Here is an 18,059-nt window from a genome sequence, read left to right as displayed (position 1 = left end):
TCTTATCACACTCTTTGATGCATGTTAGATCTACCATTTTAGCAGTCATACTCCGTTACCTGAATTTTACTGGATGGATAGATTGATAATAACGACTTTACCCTTCATAACAAACAATATTTTGTGCCACCTAGCCTTAAAAAAAAAAAAAAAAAAAAAAAATAATATTTTAAGTTATTGCGTTTCTGTAAATATCACCAGGTCGTGAAGGTGATCGCCAGGCAGGCGTGTGGGGGATCTGGCAAGGATAAAGCTAAAAACATCCCCCCATCTCTTCTCCCAGTGAAGGAGTCTCCAATTTCCCTCCAGATGAACCTTGTCGGCGTCGCGTAACACCAGACCCACTGGGGGACAGTGTTTAGACTTTTGGCCGGAAACGCATGGTGGGGAGTCCCAAATTTCCTCTGTCCCTGCTGTCCTCCAGCCGTGCTAGTTAGTTGTACTCCATTCAATCTTCCCTAGATAATTTACACCAACTTCCTCTTCGTTGCCTCTACTGTTCTACAATCCACCCTTCGATCTTCTACAGCGAAACCGAGGGTCACTAGTACGTCTGTCATCCTTTCAGGAAGGACAGGACTAAGCTCCTTACATTTTAGAATCACAAGCTCATTTGTTTCATCTCCAAGATAAAATAGCGCACAAAACATGGGAGGAAAAGAAAAGCAGTAGAACGAAAGAGCGCTGACTCCCAACTAATTTAATTAGAAAGAGGAGGAAAGGAGCTAAAAGAGGCCATGAAAATAGAACTCCACGTGAAGTGAGGATAAAAGAAAGGGAAGAAAATATGTACATACACAATAGAAAAAGAAGAAAAAAAAAGATACGTCACCCTTCCCCCTTTTTCCGTCTGCTTTGACGCTTGTTTTTTTATTGCATTTTCTGCATATAAGTATCTTAGGGCTGCACGCGGGCTAGCAGTTTCCCCCGGTCCTTTTATTGCTGAGCAATTGACTCGCTGACTGGCTCAGTTTAGCTGACCGTAAACCTTAAAAAAAAAAAAAAAAAAAGAATTGGGTTTGTTTTATTTTTATTTCATTCCGGGCAAAAGGCATCTAATTCCATTCCCATTCCCCTCAACATTGTCGCCATTCCATCCACATTTCAATCCGGGGTCGCGAAAATGCGGAATGATTCCGGAATCATTCCAACCCCGGAGTGGGAACTCCGCAACACTGGTAAACATCAACTAGTGCCTCATCCACACTTACTGGGAGGCTTGTTGAGCCTTCCTGTGCCCCCAGACTGATTAAATGGCAGCAGCATCCAATGACGGCAAAATGTTCTTGTGATTCTCCTTGACGACAGCAGCAACATTGTTCTTAGATCCAATCATGACTGGAGCATTAACACATGCCATGCCGATACAGTTCCAAATAGGAATGTTCTCGCTTTTTAACGTCTCGACAAGCGCACCGATGTTATGTCCCGTGGGGTTGCCTTCGAGAGCAGGCATTGCAAGAAGGGCAGTGCGAATCGTCCTGTCACAAAGCATGACTACGATGGGATAAAGCATGGCATCATTGCCAACGTCATTGCTTCCGTCAGTTGCGACAGAGAACGGCACAGACCTTAAACTGCTAACATCACCAATCTCTTTTTCAGCCATTTCCTTCACTATCACAGCTGTCTTGGTTCGAGCACAAGAATAGTTAGTAGCCTCCTTTGAGCCCGGGAACATTTTCCGAAAAAGGCCTCCGGTGTGATCAGCTGCTGTGAATGGCACGTTGTGTTCAGTCAAAAATGCTGTAAAATGCATTCTGCTCCGGAAGTGTCGTGATTCGTTGGTCAGCTAAAGTATCCTCCAAGCTTCTTGTTGGTTTTAACTAGTTTTTCAGAGTCCTTGTGCTCTTTTGTATTCAGACGACGCAGAATGTCCCAGTGACCAGCATGTGAAATGTTTACATTGCAGCGTCCTTTGGCTCGGCCACCGCCCATTTTGTGGACCTGCCTGTTGTCGGTTGTATCTTTGCACGTTTTGGCTGGTGGGCGTCTTCCGATAAGGAAACCGTGACGGGGCAAATCTGGGGGCACTGGGTCGTCTGATGGATCTCCTGTAGAAGGAATAGGAAGACATCTATCAGTTCAGATGAAATGCAGGTACAAGGTCATGCATCTCCAGTCACACTTCTTGTGCATTGACTTCATGCATGCATGAATGTCGAGTGTACATCCACACTTTGCTAAGGCGGGCACCCAGTTTTGGGACATGTCACGGCAGCCCATGCAGGAAGTTGTGCAGGGTGCAGAGTATACCATTCGCTAGATTAAACTACTAATAATACAACATATTTATTTAAGTTCATTAAGGCTGTAAAAGACGGACATAGTGGGGCGTGTCTTTTGCAGTTGCATGATTGCGCAACAGAGAAAACTTTGAGCCAGAGAAAACCCAGAGAAAACTTTGAGCCTCTGATTTTTCGCTGTTACCCACACAATTTTGAATTATAAAAAAAAACAAAAAAACTGAAGGCTCATGGCACACAACAGGGCCCCCCCCCATGCTGCGTTTCCTTCCGTACTTTTCCATCGTCGCTGACACACCCGACCGTGAACTTTAGTCATAGCGGCAGATGCAAATCCGCGATTCCTAGAGGCGGCGCGGAATACTCGTTACCGGATCTAATTGACTGCTCCGCTCAAACCAGGGATCGAAACAGCGGCTACGACAAGCAAAATCAAACAGTAGGCTTCTAAAAGCGGGAAAACTACCGGAACCTTGCGGTGGCATCCAATTGCATTTGAGTAAGCCAGCCACGGTGTGATCGTCTGGCCTCGCCCCAACGAAGTTGCCAATGTCATATTGCAAACCAAAGTCAGCTGCTGGATTCCGAACTGTGTGGACGGCCGGGGCTAGTGAGGTAGTTCCGTCAGAATTCTCGACCATGGGCGACGGGAGAGCCTCAATCGTGAGTTGTTCGTCCACGCCATCAGACTTCAAACTGAGCTTCGAGTCGTTGCTTGCAATGTCTGCCTCAGTGACAATCTTTTTGGGCACAGCTTGGAAGAAGTTATGCAGAGTGGTACTTTTCCGCTTGGATGACTTTGGTGGACCATCTTCACTCTATGTAAAAACAACTTGCTTTACTAAACAGATAGAACTCATTCATAAGTGACGTCATTTATAAATACCACGAGTGACTGATTCAGCACTAATTACCAATATCAGCTGTGCGATCTTATGCGTCTCAAGCCAAAGTGTAAATGCAAGGTGAAAAAAATAAAGGCTGCGTACACTAATACAAAGGAAAAACTATTACAAAAAATAGCTCAATATAACTTACCAAGTCCCAAACGCTGGTTGGCTGGGAGTTCTTAAGCCATCAGTGTCCTTCCACCCCACAAAAAAAATTTAGTGAGCAAATTTCGCATAAATATTTTGATTATCCATCGACCGAAAGAAACGCCGCACACAGTCTATGACTAATTTTTATGCCTAAAAAGAGGAGGAAACAACGTCTGCAGCGCAATGTTTTTGTTATGTCGCTGCGGATGGTGGAAAAGAAATTAACAATCCACACGTTTCATTTAGCTTTTCTTTTCCTTACTACCTATGTCAATTACTTTTTCGGCATGCGTCACGGCTACCAACCACCTCATACGCGAGCGAAGTGCAGAAAGTGCCTCATGATTTGTCGAAAGAGCAACATCATTTTACGACTTAAAGTGCTACTCACCATTGTAGCGGCTGCAGAACTCGACTCCCGGTTACTTCATCCGCCTTAGGCTCACTTTGTCTCTGGAGGTCAACAGCACTTTTTCGTTACCGGCCGAATCACCGTTTTGCCCAGGAGTGAACATGTGAACGACAGGTCGAAAGCGCCGCCACTAAGCTCGAACGTGCGCGTCACCATGTCCTCCAAGTCAATTGTCACTGAAAAACAGCGATCCGCGACGGAGAAGGGATGAATGGTGCAACACAGTAAAGAAGTCCACGTTTGGTTTCCCTCGCGGATCTTGAAGCTGCACTGTTCTCGGCGTTCTAAACTACCCGACTGACTCCCCTTCAAAGTAGCCTGACCGACCATTCCTAACTTGTGAAACGTGAGCTCTGGCGTTCCCGAGGTACCTTTGCTCAAGCCCGGCGGTGCATGACTCGGAGCCCGCACACGCACGCATGTACACTGTGGTGACCCACGTTGCTCACCGCTCGAGAGAACTCGCCCTGCCTCGTGGCCTTGCTGCGCTCCCAATAGGCCAGTCCTTCCCACCCTCCCGCTTTGGGAGAACGTAGCCGAGGAGAGGGGAATGCCCGTCGCCTAAGACGGGAAGCGAAAATAAACCAGTTGAGTTTTGGTATGCACACTCTCTTGGTATTTCTTCTCGACCTCGCTATCGCCATCTCAACAACACCTTGTTATGACCCGTCCCATCTCCATGTGTGTGTGAGTGCGTGGGAAGCTTATCGAAGCATTTTCCCAGTCGTTGGGACCACTTTGGTGGAAGGATTAGCCCAGGCTAAGTTGAACGCTCGGGGCCTTGCCAGTCTGGCTGGCGTCAGTCGCTTCCGGGGAAGCGCCGCTCAAGGACTCCTCTCCCTCACGTCACGTGTCAACCCTTCGGACTTCTACCTGCGGCTGGCGCCGAGGCGGCGGAACGCGACAATGTGTGTTCCGTGCTTTCCCGATTCTTATCCGCCACGGTGGCGGGAGGGGGGATAACACGGCGCCGGCTGTCTGTGGGGAAACAATCCAGGGATCGTCCAACAGCCAACTCGAAGACCTTGGAGCTGTTTCCCACCCCCTTCGTAGAATTCCAAAGTGAAGGGATAATCGTAGTCTCGCCTTTCCCAAACATTAAGCTGCCCTTGGGGGAGAGCTCCGCTGGTCCGATTGCCCTCGGTCGCTTCAGGAGAAGCACCGCCCACGGAATCCTCCTCTCCCTCCTGTGTCCACGAAAACCCCGACCGTTCGAGAGACGGTCATCTTCGATCACACATTTTGCTATGAAATAAACCTGTTAAGTTTTCCCGACTGACTGGTTCGGACGTTGTTCGTGAGAAAGGTTGGACGCCAGCGAGATGACCATGCTATCCAAGAGACAAGGCTGGGCGTCGACACCTAACAACCTCCCCTCCACCCCTTTAGCCGAGTCTTGCAGTAATAGTGGACTTTTCCTGCCTCTCTTTGTTTTTCAACCAGTGGTGCCAATTCAGCGGCACAGGATGGCTCTACAGAGGGACGGAGGGAGTAGGGAGCCTCGATACCAAAGCCGCCACCTTCGTACAGAGTGGAGAGACGCTTTGGACGAGCCCGCGCCGCAAAGCTGCTATCTTAGGTTCTGAACTTTGAACAAGCACCGCTTTTCCTTCGCCGGTACATTTCTGGTAAACTTGTCCACTCATCTCTCTCCATTTTTTTTTATTAAATAACAAAGACGTTGCCAAGGAAAAACAGATGGCCGAATCTACTGTCCTGTTTCGGCAGCACAAATCTAGTTTGCTGACCAAATAATCACTACTTAACCAAAACCAAATATTAAAAAAAAAAAAAATCAATTATTTTTATTTTTGGCATCTTGGGGGAGGGGGGGGGGCAGCCGCCCCCCCCCCCCTTTTCCCCCCTAAATTTGCCCCTGCTCAACAGACTCGGTAGCGAATTCGTGGCCTGGCTTTTGGTGCGTGTCAGAACTAAGACTGGAGAAGACATCCCACTGGGTGTCTTCCAGTGAGTCTCCTATGCCTCCACTAATTTCGGCGGCTGCATCACTAGGCTCGTCCACTGATGCGCTCTCCTCGACGGCCTTCGTCAGGAGTGTGCATGCCCATTTTTTTTCTGCCTTTCCAGTGTAGCACCCGTCCTTGTTCCTGGGGTCCACCAACATTGACAAGGCTAGAAGGCGACACATCTTCCCATCTGGAAATCGTGTCTTGATGCTTTGTATGAGGCTTGAGGCAACTGATCCTGCTTCATCGGTAGAGTGTCGATTGAGAACAACCTTGGTGCACTCTAATAAGGGAATCACTTGGCAGAGGGTTGGATAGCTGTCTCCAGACAGCTCAGCTGTGGCTTGCTCGAGAGGCTGCAAGACCTGCACTACTGCAGTCATGAGCCTCCACTCACCTGCACTGAGAGGTTCCACTGTGTCACATTCCGACAGCTCCACACTGACGGGCACGCGAAGCTTCACAAGCCTCTTCATCATGGCGTGTTCACTGTTCCAACGTGTTGGAACGTCTTGCACAACTTCAAGTGGCTCAAGGTTCATGTTCTTTTGGATTTCTCCAAAGCGCCCGTGGGCCTTTGCACTCCTTTTATATCGAGCCACAATGGTTCTAGCTTTCGCATATAACTGCGAGAAACCCGCCTCTTCTTTTTTGGCGTTGCTCATGCACAGCTGGAGTGTGTGTCCGAAGCACTGCATGCCAGACCACGGTGACCGTGCAAACGCTGATTTGAAATTCCTTGCGTTGACCGTGACTACATAAGTCGGCATGGTGCCTGGTGCTGGTAGTTCCCAGTCCTCGATAGCACTTTTGATGAACTGTTCCAGGTTTTCGGCCGTGTGGGAGTCCGTCATGTCCGTACAAGCCAAAGCGTGCACGTGCTGCCCAAATTCTTTGTCCATCACGTGGCAAGTCACGGAGACGTGGCTATTGTTTGCGCGTGATGTCCAGCCATCCGTTGTGATGGAGTAACATTCTCCTCCGTTACTGAAAATGTCTCGCAGACTCATTCTTAGTTCTTTCTTTTTGGACTCGTATAGATCCGGGATGACAGCCCGCGAGAAGGTCGGAACGCGACGGCACGGTGTAGTCGGGCATGGCAAGCTTCATCATTTCAACGAAACCACTTTCTTCTACGATGCTGTATGGATGCATTCTGCTAGCAATGAAGTTCGCTATTATCGCGTTCGCTATTTCGCTTAGGGTGCAGTCGGTTTCAGTTTGGGCTTGAAACTGTCGGCTACCGACGGTTGCTGATAATTCGGTTTACTCCCGTTCTTGTGTTTGACGGCACTCCCGCGTGCTTGATGCTCACATTCGAAAGTCTTGTACGAATCAGGGTGCCTTTTCAGGTTTTCAAGAAGTAGTTCCATATCGGATTTCGATACACACCGGCTTCACTTTCATCGTTCCTGGCTGCCGTCGATGACCCGTCAGCCATACGAACGAACATGCAGCACCTAGAGCGAGCACACTTCGGAATCCTTTACAGAACTGCGACGCACGATTTTCTGATCGGTTTAGCATGTCTTGGATTGGATTGGATATTTTTTATTTCTTGATGCCGATGCGGCTTTCGTGAGTAACAACCGAAACCGAAGCTACCAGATACAATCGGCCTTCCTTCCGCCATTCGTTAGTGCCGAATGCTTCGAACTTTTTCGAATATCGGAATTCGGATTGAAGCGAATACCGAATAATGTACTATTCGATTGAATATTTGGAAAAATCGAATATTTGCACATGCCTACACGAAACCTATGAAACGAAATGCAAGCAAACTGCCAACCCTTGTCACGGATACATTGTAGCCATTCAATGAGGTGTATCAACCTGACTGCAACAAAAATTAAATTAACTTTAAAAGGTTGAAAGAGGACCACCATCCCGTGATCAGCGAGCTGTTCCTTCATGGAAATGGGTGTGAATTGTGCAAGGTCGACGAAGCTGTCCAAGTCATGTGGAGAATACAAGCAGTACATGAAACAAACAGCTCTGGAAGGTTTTAAGAAGCACTATGGATTAATAGTGCCATCTCACCGGTTGACCGGGTGCTCGGAAATTTTCATTTCATCCAAGATGTGGCTCTCACGGCAGGAAACCTCGTCCATGTCTGCTGTTTTCTCAGCAAGGACATAAAATATGTTCTAGTTGAAACTAAAGCCATTCGTGAAATTCAGATTGTGCTTTTGAAGGCATGTTTGTCCTGGGAGAGCCAAGATCTTGTAACGCCTGATATGTTTATACAACCTTGGGCTCGTCTTTTGCATTCAAATGCATTCAAGCAGCCACTCATCAGTGTGCTTTATTCCCTTTGCAAACTTGCGTCTGGCGGCTTCGAAACATATCCAGCTGCTGCTTAGAGGGAAGGCCACTGATCCTCTGCTCGAATTCGGTTTTGGACAGCTGTCCATTTTGACTCTTCATTTCCTCGAGAATGTTTTGCACCTTTCTGAGCTTCTGCTTCATGCACCATAGGGCACGGGTCTTCAGAATTCATGTCTTCGTAATTACCTTCTTTTTTTTTCAAGACCGTCTGTGTTCATAGAAAAGTGGCACTCATTGGAATCTTCAAAAAATTTCCTGGGGCACAGCTTGAGGTTCCCAATTTCCTGCAACAGATCATCTGCCTCCCTTGTGGTTTTTATATCTTGATCCTTCAATTTCTCTCCATGAATGTAGAGTCGGTTTCATGATTACCTCTCCCGATACACTGAAATTTAGCACAACACGCCGGCTCACATGTAAGTGTTCTAAAGCACCATCGCTGTTGATATGGCAGTCAGTAAAAGTTGTTTGGTCACTGGTGTCAACAAGATCAACCTTCGTCCAGGGCGATGTGCTTGTAACTCGCTTAATTCGCAGATGACAGCAGCATTGCAGAAAGTATCATCGGTGAAGAGATCGTCACCATTCATTTTTGCGTTGGTACACCAATGTTTAGCAGGCGGCAATGGTGTTGTTTGATCGCACAAGTTGCGATCAAACAACAAGTTGCGACCCTTCTCTTCTGAGGTACAGGTTTCGACAGATACCTTGGCGCACCTGAAAACACTGTCAGCACCGCGTCCTTCACTAGCTGGGGCAGGTCGCAAGGAATTTCGATGACCTCACCTTGAATGACATTTTTGAAGGTACTCTTGATGAAACAGGGTTCGGAGTGTCTTTGACATGACATGGGCATCGTCGAGGGGCTTGTCACTGTGCTTTATGTTCTGTTCCCACTACTGCAGCCTTTCTGGGTCCTTACTTAAGCACCCAGAAGAGAGAAAACTTTGGCTTGCACGAACAGTAGCCACTCTTGCAACCAGGCACAAAACAGGTACTATCGCGATTCTGTTGTTTATTGGAAGACATGGCGCTTCCCTTGCTGCATTTGGGGCATCGTAGCTGATCAAGAATGGCACATACTTGGGCAGCTGAAGCTAGATCTAAAATAAAGCACAAAACAAAATGAGCGCCCGCATTCAAAGCGTCGTCAGCAGCAGCTACACGTGGAGGCGGGGAGCAGAGCCGCACCGGCCGCACTCCAACAGGACGCCGATTGCGCACAGCACCTCCTGCACAATTCATCCACAGCGCTGCCATCTCGCTGCGTGGGGAGAGGCGTTTGAACAGGTGACTAGCCAGTCTTTCTAAGGACTGTACACACACCACCTTGCACCCTGCCTCCATAAGAAAGAGAAAATAGGCTAGGAATTTCATTGTAACTTTTTGTTCCCGTTTGGGTTTTGGCAGTCCTCCACGCGGTAGACCGACGGGCTCGTTCGTCCAACATGCTCATTCCAGTCAAGCATAGCGAGGCTTTGTCTCGGGTCATACGTTTCTTGTAGCGAATACATTTGTCCAGGTACATGAGCACCGAGTTGTTGAACGATTCAATGTAAAAGTGTTCTTGGACCTCACAAAATTGTGTACATAACTGTACACTGTCGATGAGTTGATGAACTTCGTCAAGATACCGAGAGCTATCGGTTCACTGACGATCAGCGTCTCGGAACGTGCCGAGCACATCACCGACGGTCACCAGAAAAATGATTAACGCAGTTTAGCAGTGTCGCCCATGGGGTGTCAGCATCACCTCCACAGGTAGCCATCGCAAAATAGACATGGTTGCATACTTGATGGCATTTGTCCGAGAGTTGCTGATGCCGCTTTTTTCCTTAATTTTTTTTTGGTCCCTAGGCTATGCTCATCATGCCCTTTTTTATTCTTTTCGCTGCATGCCAGCGTTCATTCATGTTTGTCGTATTGCCATTTCTCTCTCGGGTGATCTTCTTTACAGAGGTGTACCTGTCATGAGCGTGGTCTTTCAATTCGATTCCTCTTGAATCAAAATACTTGTACAACTTCTTTGTCCCCACGACTTTATGCTTCTGTTTGGTGGTTTTCCAACACGCAGTACCAATAATAAAGCCAAAACCTTTTTAGAGGAGACCACCTCTATCGACTCAAGGCGTAAACACGATGTGAAGCACGTAGCGCATACGTCGGAAAAGAGATACTGGCGAGTGAACCATGGCGTCTAACGTCTCCAAGCATGACGCAGGATAATGCTGCGCTTAACAAAGTCGCTTAGGTTGTATATCAGTGACTAGATAAATGACCAAGTATACAAAATTATGAATTGAAGAAAATGAATTCCTGGCTCAAATAGTGCTTATTACGTTAAAAAAAAAAAGAAAAAAAAAACAACTCGATTTTGATTGTCCATGCACCAAAATTTATGTGCACCAAAACATACGTGCACTGAGATACCCGCGCACCGAAATGTCCTACAGCGAAACGCTCTACGCTAAAAAGTGCTAGACCCATTGCGGATGGGATCCTCTGTCCGCCCTCTGTCACGTCTGCCAGTCCCCAAACCCTACTGATTCATAACCGCAGGCCTATGGAACGCGATCCTTGAGATATTGAAAAACACCGCTTATACTTTGTGGGAACCTCGTGTTCCCCGCATCCCTATCTAGGCCTAGCTCAGGGAAGCCGTGGGGCGTCGCTATGTGGGGGCGCGTCCCGGATGCGAGGGCGCAGCTGTATTCCCTTGTGGATGGCTTTCCCTCGCCCTTCTCCGGTGATTTGCCGAAGGCACAACCCTCTGGATCATGACTTGGACGCGTCCGCCTTTTCGGAAAGCCAGCCTACATCCGACCCATCCCGGGCCTGCGCGTCCATTCCCGCAGGCTATATAAGACGGCCCTAATCCAACGGGCAGGACTTTCGCTGGGGGAGGCTGTGCTCGATGGAGCCTCCCTATCTTTATCTGGTCCTCCCCCTTCTGTGATACTGTCAATAGCGGCAGCGCGGACTCCGACTGGCGATCCTGTCAAAAGAGACAGCGCCGTCATCTTTACCATTGTTGGCCCTCAAGCAAGCGTGTGGCATTGACGTGAAATAAACGCGTCTATATCCGGACTAAAGGAACCTACTGTGTTTCTAAGTGGTACCCCCAAAGGGGAAACCCACAACTTCCCGCTGTTGCCACGAATTCGCCTAAACAACGAAAGATGCCAAATGAGAGATTTAGAGCTAAATAGATACTTCAATGACTAGTTCTTTGAACAGAACAGTTATTTGTGTGCTCACAACAGCAAGAATCATTCTCCAAACCCATGCTATGGTCCTTGGAACGACTTGCTAGTCTCCTGTCCGCCGCTCGGGGCGGTGACTGCTACGGAATGACTGCGTGTGGTGGGCTGCAAGCAGTTGGCGTGCTATTGGCGGCGCGCCGACTGAAGTCCGCATTCAGGTAGGAGACTAAGCTCAAAGAAGGAAGCATTTAATATTGATCTCCGCATCACGTCGACAGACTCACCGACAAGGGGAGACATGCTCAGGAATGAGCCACGAAGTGGCAGAACTATGAGCCCCCTGACAAGTCCCAAGATCACCGAGGTTGGAGAAACTAAATGCTTGTACAGATTTCATACGAATTTACAAAGAAAGCAAACATCAAGTTCCTAGGCAGGCCTCTTTGCAGGCAGCTGTTGATGCAGCATATGTACTTGTTGGGAGCTTTCATTGAACGCTGTAGCCAACAGGGATGAACACTGGTAAAAACACGCATCGTAATTCTTATCTCTTGGGTTCCCGGTAGTCGAGGGACTGGTCCATCCTCTCAGTCTCCATGCGGTTATTCGAAGAAATCTCAGTGAAGTGCAACATACTTTCGACAGATTGTAAAGCGAGGGACACGTGCATGGTAAAACTGGGTGCCGTGCGGCGCAACACTCGGCGATGCACGCCAATGCCCGTCGCGCGACGCACATGGTGCTGGGTCACGAACACAAGGTATCTGGCGGCACTTTGCTTTAAGCAAAGTCTTATCTGTGCTGAAACATAAATTATTACATCCAAATTGGAAATAAAATGTGGAAAATATTTTACCCATGCTGTAGGTGCATGTGACCTGTAGCAAATGGGCTCTGGCTTTGGCCACAAGTTGTGGTGGAATCTCTGTGGCCTGTCTTTTTTTCGGAGGTTTATGAAAATGATTGTAGTCATCATAATTTCTTCATTTAATTGATTATTTACATTTCCAAGCATGCGGATGACTGCTTGATCGACCGTTGCAATTTCTGGTGGTGTTCCCTCAGCCTTGCGTTATTTTTTTATTTAACGTTTTGTAGGGAGCAAATGGCAGTCAAAGCACTGGGGGGCCTGGAGTAGGGGAGGGACGTGAGGGGGGGGGGGGGAAGTTGGAGGTGAGCCATCTTGGGAAAAACTGAAAGAATCGGGCTTGGCGTCCAGACTGCCGTTGCAACAGACCGATCTCACCAGGATTTGCGCGACGCCACCGCTGCCGCGGTGCATTCTGGTACCTGTAGTTCTCAGTTTCCCGGCCGCGTCAATGCGCATTCTACGCCCGGCGTTTGGAAATTTTCAAGTTAGCACGATACTTTTAGCCTGGCGTTTACTCATGGTTTTCAATTGGTGGCTTCACCTGTTGTAATCCACGGAGCTATAATAACAGCACCAGGCAAATAGGCTTCGGATATTATGTGTTCCCGAAAGAAAGAAGCATGGCAAAGAAAGGTAAACACAACCGTACAGAGCGGCAGGAAAATTAGCGTTTTACGATTTGTTTTGCGGTTTGCTTCATAATTTGTATCCACACTATCGCACGTCAGATAAAATGTGTAAGATTACAGGGCACGAGACACAGGGACCGAAGTGTTCCGTACGCTGGAATCTCTCTGAGCATTTGTTCCGTAGCGGTTTATACGTCGGTCTGTCTCAAATAAGACCTCGGCACTGCTTTGCGGAGGCCATTTTTAATACACTTTTTGCTTGATGTATTTTGGTGGTTATAACTATTATTGCGACGACATGTTTCAAGCACAGCTGTGCTTGAAAAGATCACGACAATCACTAAAAAAGAGTAGCGATTCCCGATATACATCGCTTGAAATAAAACAACTTTTTTCGGATGCAGTCTTCACTTTTTTATATATATAAGCGTGAAAACGCCACATAATTCAATTTAGAAGTGCAACACTTAGCGCCATAAATGTAACAAACGAACCTCATTCATTTTGTGGTCGCCTATTAGGCTGGTGTTACTGACCCATTCTGCATTAACAACAATCGAGATTGTAGAAAAAAGCTTTGCCTCATCGGGCGACTGTTAGCGTTTGGAGCTTGCGCAAACAAAATAGAACTGAACAAAAAACTATGCACGAAAAATCATCCCCACCTTAAGCATTCAGGTATCTGGCATGGTTGCTTTTTTCTGACAGATGCCAATTGTTATGGCGTGTCACGCATGGCCTTTCTGTAGATCACATCTTTCTGTGCAGGCTTCTCCCGCAGTTAATCTGTACCCTGTTACACAGGCTGTCAACAAGAATGAAACAACTTTTAGAAAACTATTGCTCACCGAGAAAGTCTATTTAGCTCCTCTATACTTCATTGTCAATTAAAACTTATGCCCAAGCCTATGCACTACTAAGCACAGTTTTTCACCAACACATTTCCCAGACGACGCACAGACATCCTAAGGACATCCTAGGGATGTCCAGTCTGGGTTCTTGGGAAGTCCCAGGGATGTCCCAAAGAAGGCCAAAAAACATCCCAAGTGATACAAAAAAAGACTTATCCAGGATGTCCCAAACTATGCAGTGTTGGGACTTCATTGGGATATTTATTTTGCAGGCTCTCTTTTGCTACTCGTAACAGATTTATCTGGAGGCCACCATTGCTGTCTGGCCATTTTTAAAGGCTCGATGGCAAACACATACACAAATGCTTTAGCCAAACTGTTGCTGCGCCACTAAACACTGAATTCAGTGTTTAGTGGCGCAGCAACAGTTTGGCTAAAGCGTCCCCGAGTGCTTCCTGTTGCAAAAGCTGGTTCTTTAATCGATATTGTATACAAAAAGGTAATCGACGCAGAGCAAATGCATGATTGAGCACGATACCAACTGGTACACCTGTTTTTGACCGGTTAAGTTCTCAGGGTGTCATGGCTTTTTGAAAACTGTCAAAGGAAAAATAACTGCTTGAAATTCCACCATGCAAATGTGCCAGAGGACGAGCTATTGCAGAACTTTTTCTCAATGTAACTATATATAAGGATAAGGACTTGAAAAGATGTGTACAAAAAAAACAGTTTTATTATGCCACCAGATCCTGTCTAGGCATAAAAATGGTTGCAGTGTTTAGTCGGTGCCAGGACAAAAAAATGATTACAGAATGTGTTTAATCTGTGCCAGCATCAGCTGCTGTTGGGCTCCTTGTTGCAGCCAAGGCTGTGTCCTCTCCTGCTGCTTGTTCTGTTGCATGGCGGAACCACGACATGCCGGCCTTCTCAATATCCTTCAGCGTGGCTTGCTTGATATTCTCTGCGACCGAGCCATCACAGTCGACCAGGGTGCCTGCATAAAATTAAAAAGTACTCTTGTTAGTAAGCCAGATGACTGCAGACCCAAAAATACGGGATGCCTGCTTTGTGCGCTAGCAACAAGCTGCTGTCTTAGATGGCAACAGCTGGTGGTCCTGCAGCCCACGACAACTACCACTGAGCTTGCCACCAACCACTTCCATTACTGTGCACGCTGCCACGGCGGGAGGCACCGCCTCTACTTGGCAGCCTGCTGTACAATCGATTCATGATGAACCTAAATGTGAACGAGCATGTATTAAGAATACGTGACGGACTAGCCGAAGTCAGCAATGCATCCTTGTATCACACGTAGCACAAAAAGACACCGAACAGCGAGCATCATGTGGCGTCTCATGTTCCTGCCTACCGTCCCGAAGGAAAAATCCATCAATGTAACCCTGTTTGGCAGTCAATGTTTTCTAGTGGACCGCTGACCGTGCCTGACTGTGCGTCAAGCATGTCTGATTGGCCAACAAGTTACTTTGACCGACAGTCAAACTCCAGTCAGACTCCACTTGTCGGCTTTCTGATGGTTTCCTGGTGGCAGTCGGCCGCCGCGAAATGCCATCAAGATGTCTTGGTGGCGATTCTGACTGTACATCGATTGGCTCTGACTGTACGTCAAAAAGCTTTGTTGTGCAGACAGACGTACGGTCAAAGGACGTAAAGTTCGTTCGGATACCATTATTTCGTCAAATCTATGAATACGAAAAATAAGTTATGCACAAGAAAACGATTTCGGGACGTGAGCCCATAAAACCGCTGATGTTAGAGATATGACACGCAGCCGACCGACAACCTTGATCAGAAGCCCGCCGAAACTCTAGAAATGCCGAACACGCCACTTCGCTTCGCCCTAGAGGCTTCGCCGAGCTTTCATGAACGATCGCTCTCGACTCGGTTTGTTTGCCCTCTTGCTCCAACCTGTCGATCCTGCCCGGGCTCTACAGTGTCTTATGTTTTAGTAGAATATCTACTTGACAAGACCCAGCCTGTTGTGAGTTCCGACGATGTAAGGGACTTTAGTGGTGTAGTTGAAGACGACAAGGTGTACCAGGTCTACTGCACCGGAGACGCGCGAACAAAAGGATCGTTCTACGGCGCGAAAGTACTCTACATGGCAGGTGAGTAGAACTGAAGTACGGCGAGTGATGTACGAGTGCTTTGCATAACATGCTGAAGGCTTAACTGCATTTGCAGCCGAAGCATCTCGTATAAAACGAATGGTCAAATAGAGTTTCCTAAGCGATGACATAGCATAGGGGTTAAGGTGTCCGATTTGTATGCAAGTGGTCGCGGGTTCGATCCGCGGTGATCCTGCTTTTATTTTTTCACTTTTTTTTTTCACAAACGTTTTGTTTTATCGAGGCATTTGGCAATATTTATGAGTGCGTATAGCTTTACTCTTATATGAATGCTGCCCTTGTTTATGAAATTCCCTTGGCAGTGGCACTCAGACGTCATCTGATGGACCATCAGATGACGTCTGATGGTCCATCACGTTCCACCAAGGCTGCTGACTGGCAGTCAGTGTCCCAAATTACGTATCTTGATGGAATTTTCAATAGGGGTGATAAGAAGCCGTTGTAACGCGAGTCATGCTAGTTTTTATTATTTTCGTGCGCTGCTTCACATCTGCATTTCAGAACTGTTGAATGATGATTAAGTGCACCAAGAACAAGCACAACTGATTTGCAATGTAAATAAACATGTAACTTACTGCATAAGAGCTTGCAGATATTGAGCTCAATGAACTTTTGCTTGCCTTTGGTACCGAACCAGGTGATCTGCATTGCCATTTCCCCATTTTCTCATGTGCCATCTCATAGTCATCTGAAAAAAAAAATATTGTCATGACAACGGTAAAATACTTAACACGAGGATGCAGCCTTACCAGTCCAAAACTTTACTACACATCTTGCCTGGCTCCAATCAGGTTATGGTGTGGCTCCTTCTATGACCATTCGCCGGTGCTTATCTGGGTTCTTTACTTGAGGCCAGAATGTTCTGTCATATCTGGCACTCAGCCACGACCTGTAGACAACAGCCAGGGTGTTTTTCTCATCGGGGAATACCACTACAGCAAACTTCTCACCTAAAAAAAGTAAGAATGGACAGTATGTTGATAAACAGTGCATAAATAGCACTTGGGAAAAAGGCCTACAGAGTGAAACGGTTTTTTTTTGTATGCCATATTTTTGAAAAAAAAGGGCGCGATTGAGCGGAGAATGCGACGTGGCCAATCTCCGGGAGCGGTTGAGAATGAAAGAAACCGGCCGTCCTTGCGCAGCCGGATGCCCGTCAGAAGACGGGCATCCGGCTGCGCAGGCTGGCTGACATGAAAGCACACATGATTCAGGAGCCACCTCCACTGCAGAGCACGAAGTCGAACCTCCCGGTGACAGTTCACATTCCGACATGAAAGGCGCACCGGATTTTTCGGCTAAACACGAACTTCCTTCGCCAGCTGACAGTATTACGTTCACGTCTTGCACTGTGCGGCGCACCCGCCGAAAGGCCGTCATTCTTGACAGGTCGGCCATCTTCGATAGTCGGCCGATAGTGCCACTGGCGCGAACGCACTAGTGCGACAGCGAAGCGAAATGTGAAGCAGCGTTGTCAGCCAGCATCAGTGCGCCACTTTTAAAAGAATATATTGCCCGTGGCAACACTCACTGCCACAAGCCATGCTCGCCATGAAAAATGCGGGATCCACTTCTGCGCAGTCTTCCGGTCCCGCCGACCAGCACTAGCAGGGGAACAAAGACGACGCCAAAACAGAATGTTCATCAATGACCACGTTGGTGTCGAAGCAATAACAAATAAGGTAGAGACAAAAAAAAAACAAAAAAACAATTACCTCAAAAATGCGTGCTCCAAAGCGCGAGACTTCCCGATTCCCGCTGCAAACTCACATTCAAAGCATTCAAGCAAGCACGTCTAGCATCAGCGAAAATGGCGCCAAACTGAAGCCAAAAATTGATGATGATAGCATCGCAGTTCTAAAATATAAGGTTAAAATGAATAAATATCACACAAAGCGATTTTTACTTACATATATAATGAAAGATATTGATTTACAAGCATTTACAATATTTTATTAACATTGAAAAATAAAAACGAAACTCATTTCACTGGCGCAGGTTTTCTGGGCATCTGCTGCGGGTGTTGCGAGCAAATCATGATTCGGTGTCTCAAATCGGCCGGTGTGTATCAGATTTTTTAAACTACAATTTTGCACCGTACGAAATTTGACGTTTTGGTCTCGCGGTAACCGGCGTTCAGAAGCGTCTCCTTTCTGTTCGTGTACTTGTTTCCTTTTATGCGCTGTGGTTTTAAGGAAGATGCAGAAATGTTTACATCCAAATGTTTACGCACGTGGGCAAGTGCACGCGCACCAACACCACTGACGTCCCGATCACCCATGTTCCGGGACATGTTAGGGATGATCCCTTAAGGGGGGACATGGGCCTAAATTTTAAATTTTTTTGAAAAAATTCATTTTTTAAT

At 47.2% G+C, this 18,059-nt stretch overlaps 1 long non-coding RNA gene across 1 annotated transcript; it reads right to left on the bottom strand.

Annotated features, from left to right (window-relative positions):
• Positions 1-14,319: 14,319 nt before the first annotated feature.
• On the bottom strand, positions 14,320-17,995 carry LOC121835399. The gene is made up of 5 exons (XR_006077601.1): positions 17,410-17,995; positions 17,226-17,298; positions 16,444-16,644; positions 16,270-16,382; positions 14,320-14,541 (listed from the first exon to the last, which is right to left on the bottom strand). It is a non-coding gene; the product is annotated as an uncharacterized LOC121835399 (long non-coding RNA).
• Positions 17,996-18,059: the final 64 nt, after the last annotated feature.

Source organism: Ixodes scapularis, unplaced genomic scaffold, assembly GCF_016920785.2.
Source record: "Ixodes scapularis isolate PalLabHiFi unplaced genomic scaffold, ASM1692078v2 PGA_scaffold0__279_contigs__length_252992795, whole genome shotgun sequence".
Classification (NCBI taxonomy): Eukaryota; Metazoa; Arthropoda; class Arachnida; order Ixodida; family Ixodidae; genus Ixodes; species Ixodes scapularis.
Note: the sequence above shows the minus strand (reverse complement) of the source record. Positions and strands in the feature narration are given on the sequence as shown.